Source organism: Bombus pascuorum, chromosome 13 (assembly GCF_905332965.1).
Source record: "Bombus pascuorum chromosome 13, iyBomPasc1.1, whole genome shotgun sequence".
Classification (NCBI taxonomy): Eukaryota; Metazoa; Arthropoda; class Insecta; order Hymenoptera; family Apidae; genus Bombus; species Bombus pascuorum.
Genome location: NC_083500.1, coordinates 1,089,522 through 1,104,904, shown reverse-complemented (window position 1 = coordinate 1,104,904; position 15,383 = coordinate 1,089,522). Strand labels below are relative to the sequence as shown.

At 36.3% G+C, this 15,383-nt stretch overlaps 2 protein-coding genes and 1 long non-coding RNA gene across 5 annotated transcripts in view; all 3 read left to right on the top strand.

Moving 5' to 3' along the window:
- Window positions 1-15,383, top strand: part of LOC132913436 (neuronal acetylcholine receptor subunit alpha-7-like) — a 167,693-nt gene that overhangs the window by 30,086 nt on the left and 122,224 nt on the right. The gene's annotated exons all lie outside the window — the stretch shown is intronic.
- LOC132913162 (uncharacterized) lies at window positions 3,836-4,449 on the top strand. Its single transcript, XR_009659337.1, has 2 exons — window positions 3,836-4,010; window positions 4,341-4,449. It is a non-coding gene; the product is annotated as an uncharacterized LOC132913162 (long non-coding RNA).
- LOC132913419 (furin-like protease 1) overlaps window positions 14,122-15,383 on the top strand; it is a 351,740-nt gene continuing 350,478 nt past the window's right edge. The window contains exon 1 of the mRNA XM_060971760.1: window positions 14,122-14,132. The gene's annotated coding sequence lies outside the window, so the exon portion shown is untranslated. The remainder of the gene's footprint in view (window positions 14,133-15,383) is intronic.

Here is a 15,383-nt window from a genome sequence, read left to right as displayed (position 1 = left end):
GTAATAGCATGGATTAGTGTTCTTGTAGTTTCGCGGAGACAGCAACTGTTCGCATTGTTGCGATGCGACATTGCGAACTACCAACTAAAACCGTGCAATTATTCCAAGATCTCTTTAGCTAGTATCTCGTATTTTTCGACTTTGATGCTTCTATTTCACAAAGACTGATAATCGTAAAACTGCAATTTATCATAAAATTGTGTTTTTATTCATTATTATCAAACCTGCCGATGTTTATGCATTTATAAGCAATTAAAATGAGCAAAAATATACAAAATATCTAAAGTAAAGTACACTCGTCATAACTTAGAGTGAAATAAGTTTCTATTAAAATTAGACAGATGTCTTTATAAATAAAAATATTTGTATTGTAAGCGATCGAAAGCTTTTTGGACTGTTTCATGGTTAGATAAATTCACATCGATGGAATAACGTAAAAGAGAAATCACGTAACACAGGATAAAACTTCGAACTGCTACTTCGCTAGTACCGTTTAATATCATAGCATAGATCTCTAAGGGATTTATTTCAACCGGAGCCAAATCCAAAAGAGTATTTGATCCTCTTTGTCAGATTGTTCTGCAACCTCGGGGAAAAAATTGTTCTGGACCCTATCGCCACGGTATATCCCTTCCCTCAATCTTGTATTCCAGTTGTTTTATCTACCTTCGACAAAACTGCAAACACCAGTGAAATCTTATTACAGATTGCGTTAACGAACCAGCGAATTTTTATGCTTTAAAATAATGCCGGAACTATCAGAAAAGGATAGAGTAACAAGTCGGAGAAAAATTATCTCACGGCTGCACAGACATTTACATTTTTATCTCGTCGTAGGTTTCTAGAAGATTTATCTTGGACCGTCCTAGATTCGCCAACAATTCGGGGAAAAAGTTCCTTTTCCTCGGCGTTTTTCCTGCACCGCCGTGGAATGGTTACAACGTCGCGAGAGTTGGCAAACAGAAGCCGACTGGTTTAACCGATAAAGTTCTGTAATAGCGTGGATTAGAGTTCCAAGCACTTCTCTTTGCGGGCGAACAAGAGTCCACCTCACGACAATTACCGAAAGTGCCTGCAAGCGCGCTTGCGTTCGTTCGGATGAATATTGGATCGCAGGTTTGGTAACTTTTACGCCTCGAGTGGCACCCGTGGGTAAGATAACTTGGATAACGTTTAAAACGATCGCGTTGAAAATCAGGTAGCCGCTACAAATCACGGACGTAACGCTGTTATCGCGATTACTACACCAGCGACTTTATAGCGTATACTTTTATAGTGTGCTAATTACTGAGTGGTCAGTGATTGTCGACTTGGCCAAACAGAAATGTGCAACAGAGAAAAAATTTGACGTAAATTAATTTTCAAAACCGTTCAAGTATAGAGACTGAAAATGCTAACGATGATGTTATAAAAATATTTGCGGATAATTTTCCAGAAATATCAAGTCATGGATATCATAGATATTTATTTCATTTTTTCTTTATTCCAAATTTTTATTAAAGAAAGCTCTTATTTTGAACAAACCATGCATTCCTATTTGCAACAAACGTGAAATCGTTAGGAAGGCGATAATGTTTTTCAGGGGAAACCTCTCGATAAAATTTATTTCGAACCGCCTTTACCGCGGCAAGTTTCAATGCGCCGGTAGAATTTATATAAAGAATCGAAAACGTTTTCTACACGCGATAACTCTTCTAAAGACGGTTCTGCCTGCTCGACTTAAAACCACATAAGATGCAATATACCTTTTCTCCTCCTTCTTTTTTCGTTCAGCTTCCACTTTAAGGAGATGCATTTTATTTACCGATAGAGTTATATACCACAATGGAATAAGTGCGTTTAGGCTTCTTCGCCGTTTAGAATCCATATTCTATGGGTAGGCAGTAGGTAATTAACGTTGTTACAAGACGGATAATTGAATTTCTTCTCTAGCGGTAAAATTAAATCCAGAGCAAATTTTCTGGTTATTACCTTGATAATTTAATTCTGACAAAGAAAAATCTTGGGAATGTTATATCGATTCTCTTTCTTTTGTTCACTCTTTTCTAGGATATAGCGGGGCTACATTTCACAACCTAAGTGTTGAAAATCGCCCCGAACTTAAGATCCAAGAAATTCAGATCTCTCTACGGTAGGTGTTACATGCGATTATAAATGGTAGCATATTAAGCAAATTCTTAATCAGAAAGTTTTGTCGTGGAATTAAAAATTAACAGACACGAATTAATTTCAGTCGGATTAGAAGATACAGTAATTTAAATTGATTTTGATAAGAGGGGAAAGGGCAAAGAGTAATTACAGACGTAAAAGTTACAATTTTACGATTTCGAACAATGTACCAGCATCGTCGTTATGTTCACGAAATTCGTCGAAATTATATACACCAACAATGGTCGAGTCAAATCCCTTTCAATTGTTACGAGAACAATTATTGCATCGCTTACCGAAGTACTATCGAACCATGAAACATTAGAGAATGAGCAACAACGTGCCGGAAGTGGAGGTTGCGTGCACACAGCGATCTCTAATGGAACCAGAAATTAAATCGCAGAATTCGAGTTATACCACAACAATCACATCGACTATAGATAGTATTTTCATCGATATTGGCGATATAGTAACAGCCATGATATGACCACGTGATACAAATCGAGCGCGATGGTCTATGCTTCATCTATGCTTAAACTAATTGATGTATCGTAGTGTTTCTTGGTGTTGCTAAAAGAAACTTAATAACTTTTCAAAGCTTTACGAACTTTGCGATACTTTACGAAAATATCATGTAGTTTTAGATTAAATTGTAAAAGAACAATAGAAAAACGACGAGAAATTTTACAGAGCCTAAAATCATTAACTTATTACTAAAAAAATATCCTTCTAACCGATAACTCATACCTTCAGTTATGGCGAGCCTCTAAAACAAACTCGACCACAATCAAAGGGAATAATCGATCTTGACGAGCACCGCTACGTTCATGTGGAAGGTTTGAAAGAAAAATGCAAGTTCTCGTACGATTTCACTCCCGCAAGGAACTAATCGCACTAATTTTTCTGTGAATGCTTGGCATTCCTAACCACCTGGTGTGCTATTCTCTTTCCGCTAAGATAAAGAGAGCCTCGGCATTCAACTTCGTGCATTAACGTCAGAAGCAGGCGAGGCAATCCGTTTGCATTTCGCACATAGGCGTCGCTGCACGTTCGATGCTCGTGGCTGCTGCTGTTGGCCTCTCAAGAAAAAAGAACTAGAAGTGGTGGAAAGAGCGAAGAACAAGGTGGATATCTGGTCGCGGATAAGTCGGAAAATCGATCCTCGCCAACCAGTCGGTCGTTTCGCGTCTCTTGGTGACTGTTTCAGAGCCACGGTGAAATATGGCATTAACGTTCTGCTCCATTGAGGATCGCGTACTGTTTTTCCACCCTCTGTTCTCTTTTTTCTTCTATTTTTTGTTCTCCCTCGAACTGCCACACTCGGTCCAGCGTCGAGAGATCAATTTTTCTAGTGTAACCGGTGTAACCGGTGGCGGACCACCGCTGCGCCGGACATTTCGGTGTTATTGGTCAAAAAGTGCCGGTGTAACGCGACCGTAACAACAGGCAAACCCAACTAATATCGTTTCGAAACCTTGTGGAAAGAGCTACCGGCTGTCTTCTTTTCTTCTTTACCTCTTCAGTCCGTTTGTTGAACGTATTGTCGTGGCCGGGCGGAAACCATCGTCTCCACACATAGAACACTGTTATTTCTTCACGACGATAAGGTCGATCCTTTTTTTAGAAAAATTTCATAACAACATTTTTAACAAATAGAATAAAATATCGCAGCAATAATCGTCAATAGTTTTAGAATAGAGCGAAATGTTTTAAAGCATTATACCTATGCACGATAAAACATACGGAATTTGTTTATGTCGAAAACATCTGAACTCTTGACGTATCAGTAAATTTACAACATGCATACCAATATAGGAAATTCAAATATTGACGTGAAAGTGGAGAATATCCGAGAACTTGCGGTAAATAGTTTGTTTTTATAAGCTTTGTCGGTTATTTGAAAGTCAACTGATAATTTTAATATATTTGATGTAATATGTGTAATCTATAGGGTGCTTAAATATCATTGTTCTAACTATAAGTTACTTCGAGGATATTTACTTTCAGAGTATAAAACATATGAAGTAATACATTTTAATTTGTATGACTAGTGCACTAGTGGAGTTACTATGCTAGATGGACGTATTATTGTTTCGAATATTATATTATCAATATATCGTAGTTATCAACTTCCAAGGAGGCTTCTACGCGTTAAACTTGATGACAAGCTATTATTATCTTGATAATTTTAGATATTGATTACTGCGGAGGATCAATAGCCATTATGATGCGGTGGTTGATGGTCGTTGACAGTGAGTCATAAGGGATTTACGAGGCGGTATAAACTACAGAACTTCTGTGCCTTGTACCACGAAAAGCAAGGAGAGGAAGAGGGATAAAGCTCGCGACTACTAGATTGTAATCTTCGCCCATAAACGGTACTTTATCACCAACTGCCTATTATATCTTCTAACTTTTTGGACTAAGGGAACAAAATGTTCATGATTTCCTTCGTCTACTAATAATTTCTTAAAAATTTATCAAGGAATTTAATTAGCATTTAACTATGAACTAAATATTCGCGTCCTTATAGAATGAATTATTTTACGTATGATATTCACCGTGATTTTTGTACCTTTAAGTTAAATAAATTATCATAATCAATCAATTTCTTCTGTGCAAAATAAATTAATTTTCTTGATGGAGACATAATAGGCGTAAAATCCTACGATATTTCACTTATAATCATAATGGAAACCGCAGCGTTGTACGATGAGACGTGAAATTTTTGTCTGTTAAGTTAGTCATTTGGCGAACTTTGTTCCCTGGAGTTCTGGCATTCGCTTTTAGCGAGTCGACTACTCTTTGCGAACGTTCATCCCCCTCTGTGCAGCTTCGTTTACTGCCCTTAGCAGTACACTTAGACGCTGCAATATAGTCTTGTGTGTTTAACTATCTTTAGCCGTTACTGTTCCAAGTTTTCAAATGAAACGTGAGCCTCGATGGAATGGAAGACAGTGTTCGCGAAATTTCCACGCTTCCGACGAACGACATTTACAGAACCCTCTACGCGAACCCGTGGTTTCTTGATTAGACATTTAAACCGATAACGAGGTGAGCGTTAAGCAAAGAAGAAATTTTCCCCATTCTAGCAAGTAGCATACAAGACGGATCGAATATGTATCGAGCAAACTCGAATTTTAATTAAATCCAGCAGTAAACGTAAACTTCAACGAGTTAGTTGGTCTATTATCTGACGTCTTAGCGTGTTTCACATTTGCAACGCAGTGATATTCGTTTATTCACACATGTAAATGTTATTTCAACCCTTTAGAACGCTGTATCGCTGCTTTGCTTTAATAGTGGCACATACCAACAAATTTCAAATTTGCTTTTATCGAATAAAAGGTCGAGAGTTATGTTTCTGTTTTTATTATGTAAATCGGTATATTTATTATTTCATCAATTTTGCGTTGGAAGGAAAAATTATTCTTATGCCGTTATCAACCTGGCCTTAGTTTAACAGCACTTGCTGATCTTCAGTTGTTTTTGTGACGCTACAAGTGGAAGGTCGTACTGCTTTTGCGAAAAGTGGCGTATCTTGTGTTAAGACAGCCTTATAATGTCGTTGTAACGACTCGTCAAGATTTCTTTGTAAATTTGAAAACGCCTCTCCTTTAAAGTTTACATTTTTTCAGTTGTGTCATTATGAAAACAAAGCAGCGATATGACATGAAAATTACAAGGTGAGAAATTGCGTTTAATTATAATTTCTATTCTTACAAGCAAATAGAATTCTGCTTAATATTTGTCGTGTCAGCATATAAGCAGTTTAGAAGGAAACAATACAAGAATAATAGGATAATATATATCTTTAGGGGTAGTAAAAATTGTAATAAAATTGTTTCGCAAATTCTCGGTTAATTGTAATGCTATAAACCATACCAGATTAATATAGTAATGGTTCAAGTGCGCTCCCGGACAACGATATTTATTCATTAAGAGTGGCTACGTATTTTCTATACATTTTCGACTGAATTGGTGAATATGGAGATTCTAATTACCTATATGCACAATTTCTCATTGCAAACCTGTTTCTGTCACCTAACCTAACGTGCCACCTCCGTTCTAATAATGTTTTATTCATGAGCAAAGATTTCCGCTGCAATTTATAACACTCTGGCGGACCAGTTTGAGTAATGTTTTCGCGAGGGAGAACAATAAAGAAACAATGCAAATGTAGGTATTTGCAAATTACGTCCGCTTTATGTAATTCTTTCCCAATTGTATTAGAGAACAATTCGCGTTATTTGCCGATGTTTATACTCACTTACAATCAGATTAATTAAGTCGATATCGTTTGGTTATAGGTGATCACAATAGCCTAAATTACATTTTCACTATATTACTTTTAATTAGCAGATATATCATTTTAATTTTTTGCATAAACTAGGGAATAGAAATGAAAATGAAACACTAAAAAATTTAACAATTTAACACAGTTTGTTACGAGTCACCATCCAACGATACAAGTTGAGGATTAACATTAAAATTAATAGAGAGATTGAAAACCTCTGTCTATGAGGTATGAGACCTCTTTCCATAAAAGTAGAATTATACACATTGAAATGTGTGAAGCAATTAAAACTTTTACGTCAGCTTACAGACTGTTGAATAAAAAAAAAGGACTAAGTTGGAAACAGGCTGACAAACCTTATGAAAATATTTCTGTTTCATGAATACATTAAGAACATAAATAAGAAAACAATTAAAGAACATAATTTAGCAAAGGCAAAAAACCCTTGAAACCTATAAATCCCTAAATAGTCTTAAATTATCCTACATGATCTGATTCTAATTACGTACAATTATTTGACAACGTTGAAGTTTTAAATTTATTGGCAACAAAAAATCCTCAGGACTTAGCGAGACTCTAAATCTCTCCCATTCTTAATTTAATGCAAATCCGATGATCCTAATCTAACACAAATCATTCGAGTACGAGGCTTCCACCAAAACTTTTCCATCCGCATTAAATCCGCTGAAAATTCACTGTCAGTAAGACCAAAAACGTATTATTGGTAAATGAGAATTAAAGTGTTAAGTGATCAGGTGTTTCACTGATTATCGTCACAAATTATTGCAGCAACACTTTTTCTTTATCTTCATTCATCTAAGAAATATTTGAGTGTTTCGAATTAACTCAGATACCCTATATATAGACAGAAACGCAGGACAATGAAGATATCTGTGCAAAACTGTTTTTGTCGCTGATAGAACATTACGGAATTTAATTTGCCACATTTAACTAGCCAACTGGAACTACGCGATTTCCTCCCATATCTGGCAATTCCGGGAAGGAGGTCTGCATTTCTTTGCTTAATTACTATAATCGCAACACCGTTGCCGTGGATAAGGCGGTAGAGAGGATGGAGGGAAATTGCGCACGGAAGGAAGAACGCACTGCAAAGTTCAACGTAATTATCTCGCAACGCAACACATCGTTAAATTCATTTCGCTAAACTGCGTAATGTCATTTGCATTACAGCTACCATCTCGTACCAAATTAGAATCTTCGATGCGGAATTTGTCAAGCGATTACACATCGATGACGCTTTCCTATTCAATTTTGGGCATCGATCCAACCGAATATACCTTCCGCAAACCGCGTTGCAAATGTCCGGATCGATTCGCGAAACTTCATCGACGGTTAATTGAAACCGAAACGATTTTATTTAAGAGGATACCGTGAAGAGTCGTTGCTCCTTGTAAATCTCAATCAAATGGCAATTTAGCGCAGTGTGTACACTGCGGATGTTTATCTCGCTCACTTTAGTTTTGTTATGTCTTTGTGTAAGGGTATTCTACCCGCACACAACACGCTATTTTTCCCCATGCAAGAAAATGTATCTAGCTCAACTATTTATAGTGCTTTCGTTCCAACCTGTAACACGCTCCATGTAATATCATTTATTGATACAAACAGCGTGAAAAATACAAATTCTATTCGAGTTTTATACGGATCTATTTTTATTTACCTGCGGGATGTATAATTTACAGTGGATTACGAAATAAAGTGCATCTTTCACGTCAAAAGTAATACGATTTAAAAAGTACAGCAAAAATTGGAGTCTGAAAATAAGCTGAAAATCCAGATTAATGATTTACGCATGGAATAAATTTCATGATTTACAGAAATTACGCGATCTTAAATCTTGTATCCGTTTCGTCAGTTAAAGAACTGCCTGATGATGTCACTCATCAATAGAACGTAGCATTTTGTTCGGAAATTATCATCGCTATATATCTTTCGTATCGATCACGCAGTTTTGTAAATGCGATTGATAGTAGGAACTATCATTGTCGTAAAGTGGCGTCACTGACAAAATTCTAAAGTAATATCCGTAGCCACGGGGTGAAATCTCGCCGGTGCACCATGACGACGTTGAAAAGCGTTCGATGATTTATTGCTTCGGAGATAGACTCGTGTCTACGACAGCAGTAGGAAGTCATCGGAAGAAGAAATTTCGGGGATACAGCGTCGGTAGCGAAACACGAGGGTGAAAAGGGTGTCGAGTAATATGTTGCTGTCAATAGCCAGTAAATTGAAAACCGTTGGCTACGAATCTGGCTGTTACCATAAACATAACTCGAATCTCGACGCATCTAGCTTCTGGTAAACTGATTTTCCCGACAATCGATGCTATAATTAACGAGAATTGATACCATTTTACTTCATTCATATATGCTCTGCTTTATGCATTATTGTTCGAAATATGATGATTTTTGTTTATTCGATATTTCAGAAACTACGAAATATCTGCTGAATGTTAAGCGTATTTCAATTCAACGTACGTACATCGTTGGATATGAGTTTCTTGATGATGCAAATCGACAGTCCAACCGTGATTTACGGTGAATTCCAACAAATTGAAGTTAGTTACACGTTTGTTTATTGTATATTTTATGAACGAGTATATGAAATGATATTTTCGAGAAAATATAATAATAAACTATTTGTAAGCGCCCCTTTCGAGCATTACAAACTTTAGAACATTTTGCACAGCGAAAAGTTGGCAGATTTGTCGGAAGATACTGTTTTGTTACGTTTTGTTACAACTGTTAGGATGGTTAAATCCCCTTTTAAAGCCGAAGAAGTCATTTTTTTGCGGAACTATCGGTGGAATCTCCTAAAACTAGAAAACTTACGGACAATAAAAGGAGAATCTGCTGCGAAAGTGCATCGCGATAGACGAGCGCTCACGTCAATTCAATTCTTTCCAGACCTGGAAGAATTGCTTTTTCTATTATCAGGAAGAATGAACGCTACTTTTTCGCAACAGTAAATCTTGCTAAAGTTTTTGTCGCGAAACGAAACCTAACGATAACAGTTCTACATTTGTTTTACAATCACAAGTACCGTATGTTGTTGATAATACGCGAATAAATTTGCATAATTTAGTATAATGGAAGCTAAGAAATTGATAGATCATGAGACAAGAATAGAAGAATTTTTAATCACGTATGAATAGAAACATAAAAAATTGAATTACTATCCATTACCAATTAATATAAAAAATCAGTTTTCAAATTCTAGGTCTTAAATAAAAAATTCGTAACCAGAAAATTTGGTCAGACTGAAAATTTTAAACTAGAATTAAATTAATAATATACTCGAGTTATTAAAAAAAAAGGTTATGAGAAATTGGCAGAAATAGAGGTAGCAATAATTATAAGTGAATTTAAAGTAACAGAAATTACAGGGCGAAAAACGTAGTACGATGATCAAGTTTCCACAAAATCATGAATGCTCGACGAAAACGACATTAATTTAATGAACTTCACGGAGTAATTAAATTTCCTAATCACTCTGACTGGCGGATATCTGGAAAAGGATTTTAGTTGACGATGATCAGACCGAGAATAAACTTTCTCTCGTTCACTCGACAGGAAAATCATGATGCAATTTCCAGTAGCCGTCGTCTAAATCTCAGCAACACTGTGTGGGTTTTGAAACAAGCAATTTTCGTAGCGTCACCTCATCATTCGTCGTCGATTCGATAAACACTTTAAATAAACCAAACTCGGTTTTATCTTCGATTTTATCGGCCAAACATTTCACATAAAATTTTGTACGATGATATTTTTTTCATATCTATAAATTATTATAAAACAGATATTCGGAAATTGTGAAAGAATTATAATTCTTTGAGGAGTCACTACACAATACCTTCGCGATTATATTGTTAAAATTCGTTTGTTATTTTCCCTCGTTGTTTCATTCACGGCGAAAGCTCGTTGAATTTCTCTCCGCTCATTGAATACACCTTTTATCAATTAAAAATTATCCAGGTTGGTTTACTTTTATTTTCTTTACCTCGGTATTAAATGTATGATGCGCGAAAACTGCGACAAAAACCTGTACGCGCATTTTATTTAACCGGCTTTCTATGATATATTATCGCCCAATTAAATAATGGAAAGATCACTTTCAATGGAATATCTCTCATTTGAAAAATAATATCCTCCTCCTACCTTATTGAAATTTATTAATAAAGTTAATGTGAAAATTTTCTGCCGATTTGCTCAATTTCATTCTTTTTCGAGTGAAACGTATAAACTAGATTTCATGCATATTTATAGAACGAAATCCTTACGGTGGAAGATCAAATTATTTTCTTTATTCAAGGAATGCCCCGAACTCGTGGATTTTACATCTTTTAAGAAACGAGATGAAATATCACGTCGTTCAAAAAATTCATGACACAATTTAAGAAGAATGTAAAGATAATCTACTTTTATAAGAACAACAGTGTAGATTGAAACATTGTTTTATAATATATCACGAATTCCATATTTTTCCTATGGATAGGTTATAACTGTATAATTTTAAAATAATTCATGTAGGAGAAATATAGGTATGTTACCGATGTAAAATTTATTTCCATGCAAATGTTTATCAAAAGAACAGTATATTTTAGTATTGGAGAATGCAAAAAGAAATACTGAGCGCAACAAAGATTCACGAAGAAGATGTAACGTTCCCTTTGCAATTGCACCAAGGAAATTTTATGCTCTTCGCTGTCACATTCACGTAGCACATCGCCACAGACACGAGTCGCTTTCACCTTGTATGCATCTACATCTGAAACAGCCGAGATTTATGTCAAATGGATCGCGTAAATGCATTTTCTTTCACGCTCGAGTTGATTTCCTTTTTCTTTTTATAGCTGATTCAAGCACGATAGAATAAACTCCCGTTCGCCAATAACAATTCAAAAGCATCGTTAAAAGTATTTGGAACAAGTTCGATTCTGTTTGGTATAACAGGTGAAATCAGAATCGAAATTAGCGAACTTTCAATTATTTTGCGATAATTAACAGAAGTTTACTATTTTCTTTTCTTTTTTTCTGCAAAGAAGGAGGAACGCTAATAGCAACGAATAGCGGAACACTTTTTCGTTTCTCTCTGAAATTAGATTTTCCACCATATACGACATGAGATTTTCTACTCCATCCTTCACAATATTCTTATTGGATACTTATTTCCAAGAACGAACCTAGCATTTCTTTTCTCAAATCGTATTTCTTTATTCTTCATTTTATTTCAGGCGTTCTAACAAGAACAAAAGGGAAACGTATGAAGTATAATACAATCACTATTTGACGATTCATTCAATCAAATAATGAACCAGTACGAGTGAGTCAAGTTAGATTATGTAATTTTTTCAATAAAAACGAGATGACTGTTTCGTTTTTACTAGTGAATGCTGTAAACACAATAATGGATTTAATTAAAAAAAAAAGATATATATATATATATATATATATATATATATATATAGAGAGAGAGAGAGAGAGAGAGAGAGAGAGAGATAAAACGGATTCTTCTGCAAATATAGAGTTAAATGTATAACGTTTAACAAGAGTTACTTAAGATTGTTTACATGTAATTTTTGGAAATGTTTAATTAAAAATAATCGTGGTAAACCATTTTAACATTTGGCAATCTTTTCCTTTTCAATGTATTATTACCGAGTCAGGAGGTGAAATAAAGTTCGAGAACTTTGAAATATCCTGCAGATTCCAAGAGATGTACGTGATGTCTTGGTGAAAATTCTTCTGCTTCCCATGAGACCATCGTAGCACTAGATGTGTTCAAAATAACACGGTCACGTCAGACTGTGTTTCTCGAGTTTACGATAACTCGAAGACATTTATTCGCTATTTCCTACATAGCTCCATGCAAGAAGTTCAACATATTCTTTCATTTGTTACAAAAATGTTCATTATCGACGAAAATTTCTCAGTAAAAATAAAGTCGTCGATATTTTTTTACTTAAAGAAGCTCAAATATTAGAGCGGGGTCTAGACCAAAAGAAATATATTTGTAAAAAGAAATAAACATTTGTACAACCGATTCGAACGAAGACCGATTGCGTTCGATGATAATGAGAAACATCGTATCCGATAAAACAGTTTCGTCAAAGCGTGTCTATTTTGCACGTGTAATGATTCGATGGCATCCATGACGGGCGATGTACAGTTAATTGAATATATCTTTACAGAAAATTGGAGGTAGAAGGTTAGGGAGGAAAAGAACTTTGTGACGGTGCCAATTATATGATGAAGATTATAATCGATTCAGGATAGCTTTCGCACTTTCTTAATAGAAGATATATTTAATTCATAACACCCTTTGCTGTAACAACACCGTCTACGAGCATTATTTGTTATGGAAATATGATCTAATGATATTTCATGCGCATAATTTTCAAAGGAGAATTACTTGAAATTAGTCAACTCGACTTCGTTTGAGATTCTCGAAACTATTCAATCTTTCACAAAGGGATAAACTTTATATCGCATGTTTGTTAAAGGAATAGAGAAGATCCAAGAGGAAAGTGAAATGAATACGAGGGAAATTATCGAGAAAGAAGACGCGAGTTGCTAATGAGATAATTCAAGAGCCTTTCCTATTTAGATTAAACACGATACTCGATGAAATGACGGCGAAGGGCATTCTTTGGCTGTGGTGTTAAGGGGGAACAAAAGCAAGGACGACGCCGACCCAGGTGTGACAAGTAATCGAGTTCTTTCATCTGCTCCTTAATTGAGCTTACATTCCGTAAAGTACGTTGTAGACAACTGGCCGCCATTGCAGTCGGTATACCAAGTAACAGAAGTTTTAAATCAATTTCTTTCTTTGGAGTGCGGTTTTCACGCTGCAACTCAACCCGTAACGAGTTCTGCGGCCTCGTAATCAGTTTAAAGGCGCGCTCCGTGGAGAACACTTTGCGGCACATACATGCTCTTTACGGTTTCTTTCTTGCACGGGCAGACGTGTTTCCTTAGTTCTCTCGACACTGCTAATTCTTAAATAGTGACAAAGCGTTGGAGAAACTTTTTCTCCTATTTGTTAAATTTTACCGAGTACAATTTCGCGACAAAATTAAATCTTCTGCTTCGAATACTCTTCCAATTTGTAATTTCTACATCTATTCTACATCGATGCTAATTTTTATACGTTTTAAGGAAGAATGCTTTGATCGTGGACGACAAACTAGAAATAATCAAGCAATATTATCCTTTAACAAGCGAAGTTTGTCAACGACGTTGGGAATTTGTGTTCTGGGATTCTCTTTATGCATCATATATTCAGCGAATTCTTTTCCCATAGCGATCCAACTTTGTAACGTAACGCAAAACGACGCGATGTACACGACAGCAACTATTTACACTTTTTACAACATTATTTTCGTTGTATCGCGTTATAAATTGAATTACTGAACTTTAAACAACGACATAACAACAACGTTATATCTCACGCACCGCTTAATTGTTTGGTTAAATGTTTTAAGAAATTTGTCTCTGATCGATGTCAGCTGACAGCTGGTTCAGAGTCAACTTGAATGGAATTCTTCGACGCAGCGTGTGATTTCCTAACGACTAATCGACCAAAGCATCGTAGATCTGAGCGTGGTATTAACGATTCATTAAAAGCAACAACCGGAAATAGCGTATCACAGGCGGCGGTCAGCAGTGTGTGACGAGCTTCCGTGACGTTGCGTGACAAGCTACCCCGTTAACACGTGTTAAACGGCCGTGAATGAACGGTTCCGTCAGGGCGGTCCGCTTTCTGTCGCGAAAACGTTTGCTCCGGACTCAATTAGCATGCTACAGCAGTGCCAGCCGACGGATAACAAAACGATAATACAGCCGAGTAATTTTGCCCGCCGCTTAAACCGCGTAGAGGTTTAATAAACGAATTCGCGAATATACCGATTATCGTCCCCGTAATTTCCCTGTCGACAGTCAGCGTGAATTTTAACAAAGCGAAGCCAGTCTCCGATATTTCGGCCAGATATCGACCGTCTATTAACTGATACCGATCTTCTTCCCCGAATTCAGTCCACGAGATTACCGGGACGATCTTACGAAATTGAGTTTAAATGCGGGTCTTTTCATCTGTGTCTGGATTTTGGCATTAAGTTGACCATTCGTAGGAATTGTAATAAATAATCTCGCTTCTTCGGGAAACCAGGAGACTGGCGCATCTGGAAACATTCACCAATTGTAAAATGTCTGGGAGAATGAACTCGAAAAGTGATTATATTCCTAAATTCTTAAATATCACAAATCTTTCAACAGATTGAAGAAAGTTTAAAAAAAGAAGATTATCTTTTGATTTTTCCGGGAAAAGATAAATATTGATAAGGATTATTTAAAAAGTAATTATTTTACGAATAATACCACAGACCAGGAGATCAATTATATTTTCACTACAAATACTCACGTTGTCTACGCTCCGTAACCTTCCGAGGAATAAAATTCTTCGTTTCTGGGAAAGATATATTCGTTTCCCTAACGTTCGCCGGTGAACGTTACATCAGCGAGGCAGCCAAAGACATTTCCGGGCGAATTCCCTGGAAAAAGTCACGTTTCCATGCTAGTCCGTTGTCATACACCGGAAAATTCTCGAGCGAATCAAATCGATCTGAAATTGGCCTGTAAACCGACTGGCAGGTCTGAAACGACGCAGTGAAACCGATTTCTGGGAAAATCGTTAACAGACATGTTCTCGTTTTCCTGGCGTAATCCTGATAGGCTACTGGTGTAGGACGTAACCTTACAGACTACTAGTTTTCGCGAGCCGTTACTTTGTGTCTAACTGAACATGAAATATTGCTAGAAACCTAGGTCCACTTCCTGGCGATTTGTTGTGTTGCGAAAGACTCGGTACGCGCAGATATTAAGCGGCCAACGTATGTTCAAAAGCTTGAAAAATTCTTAAT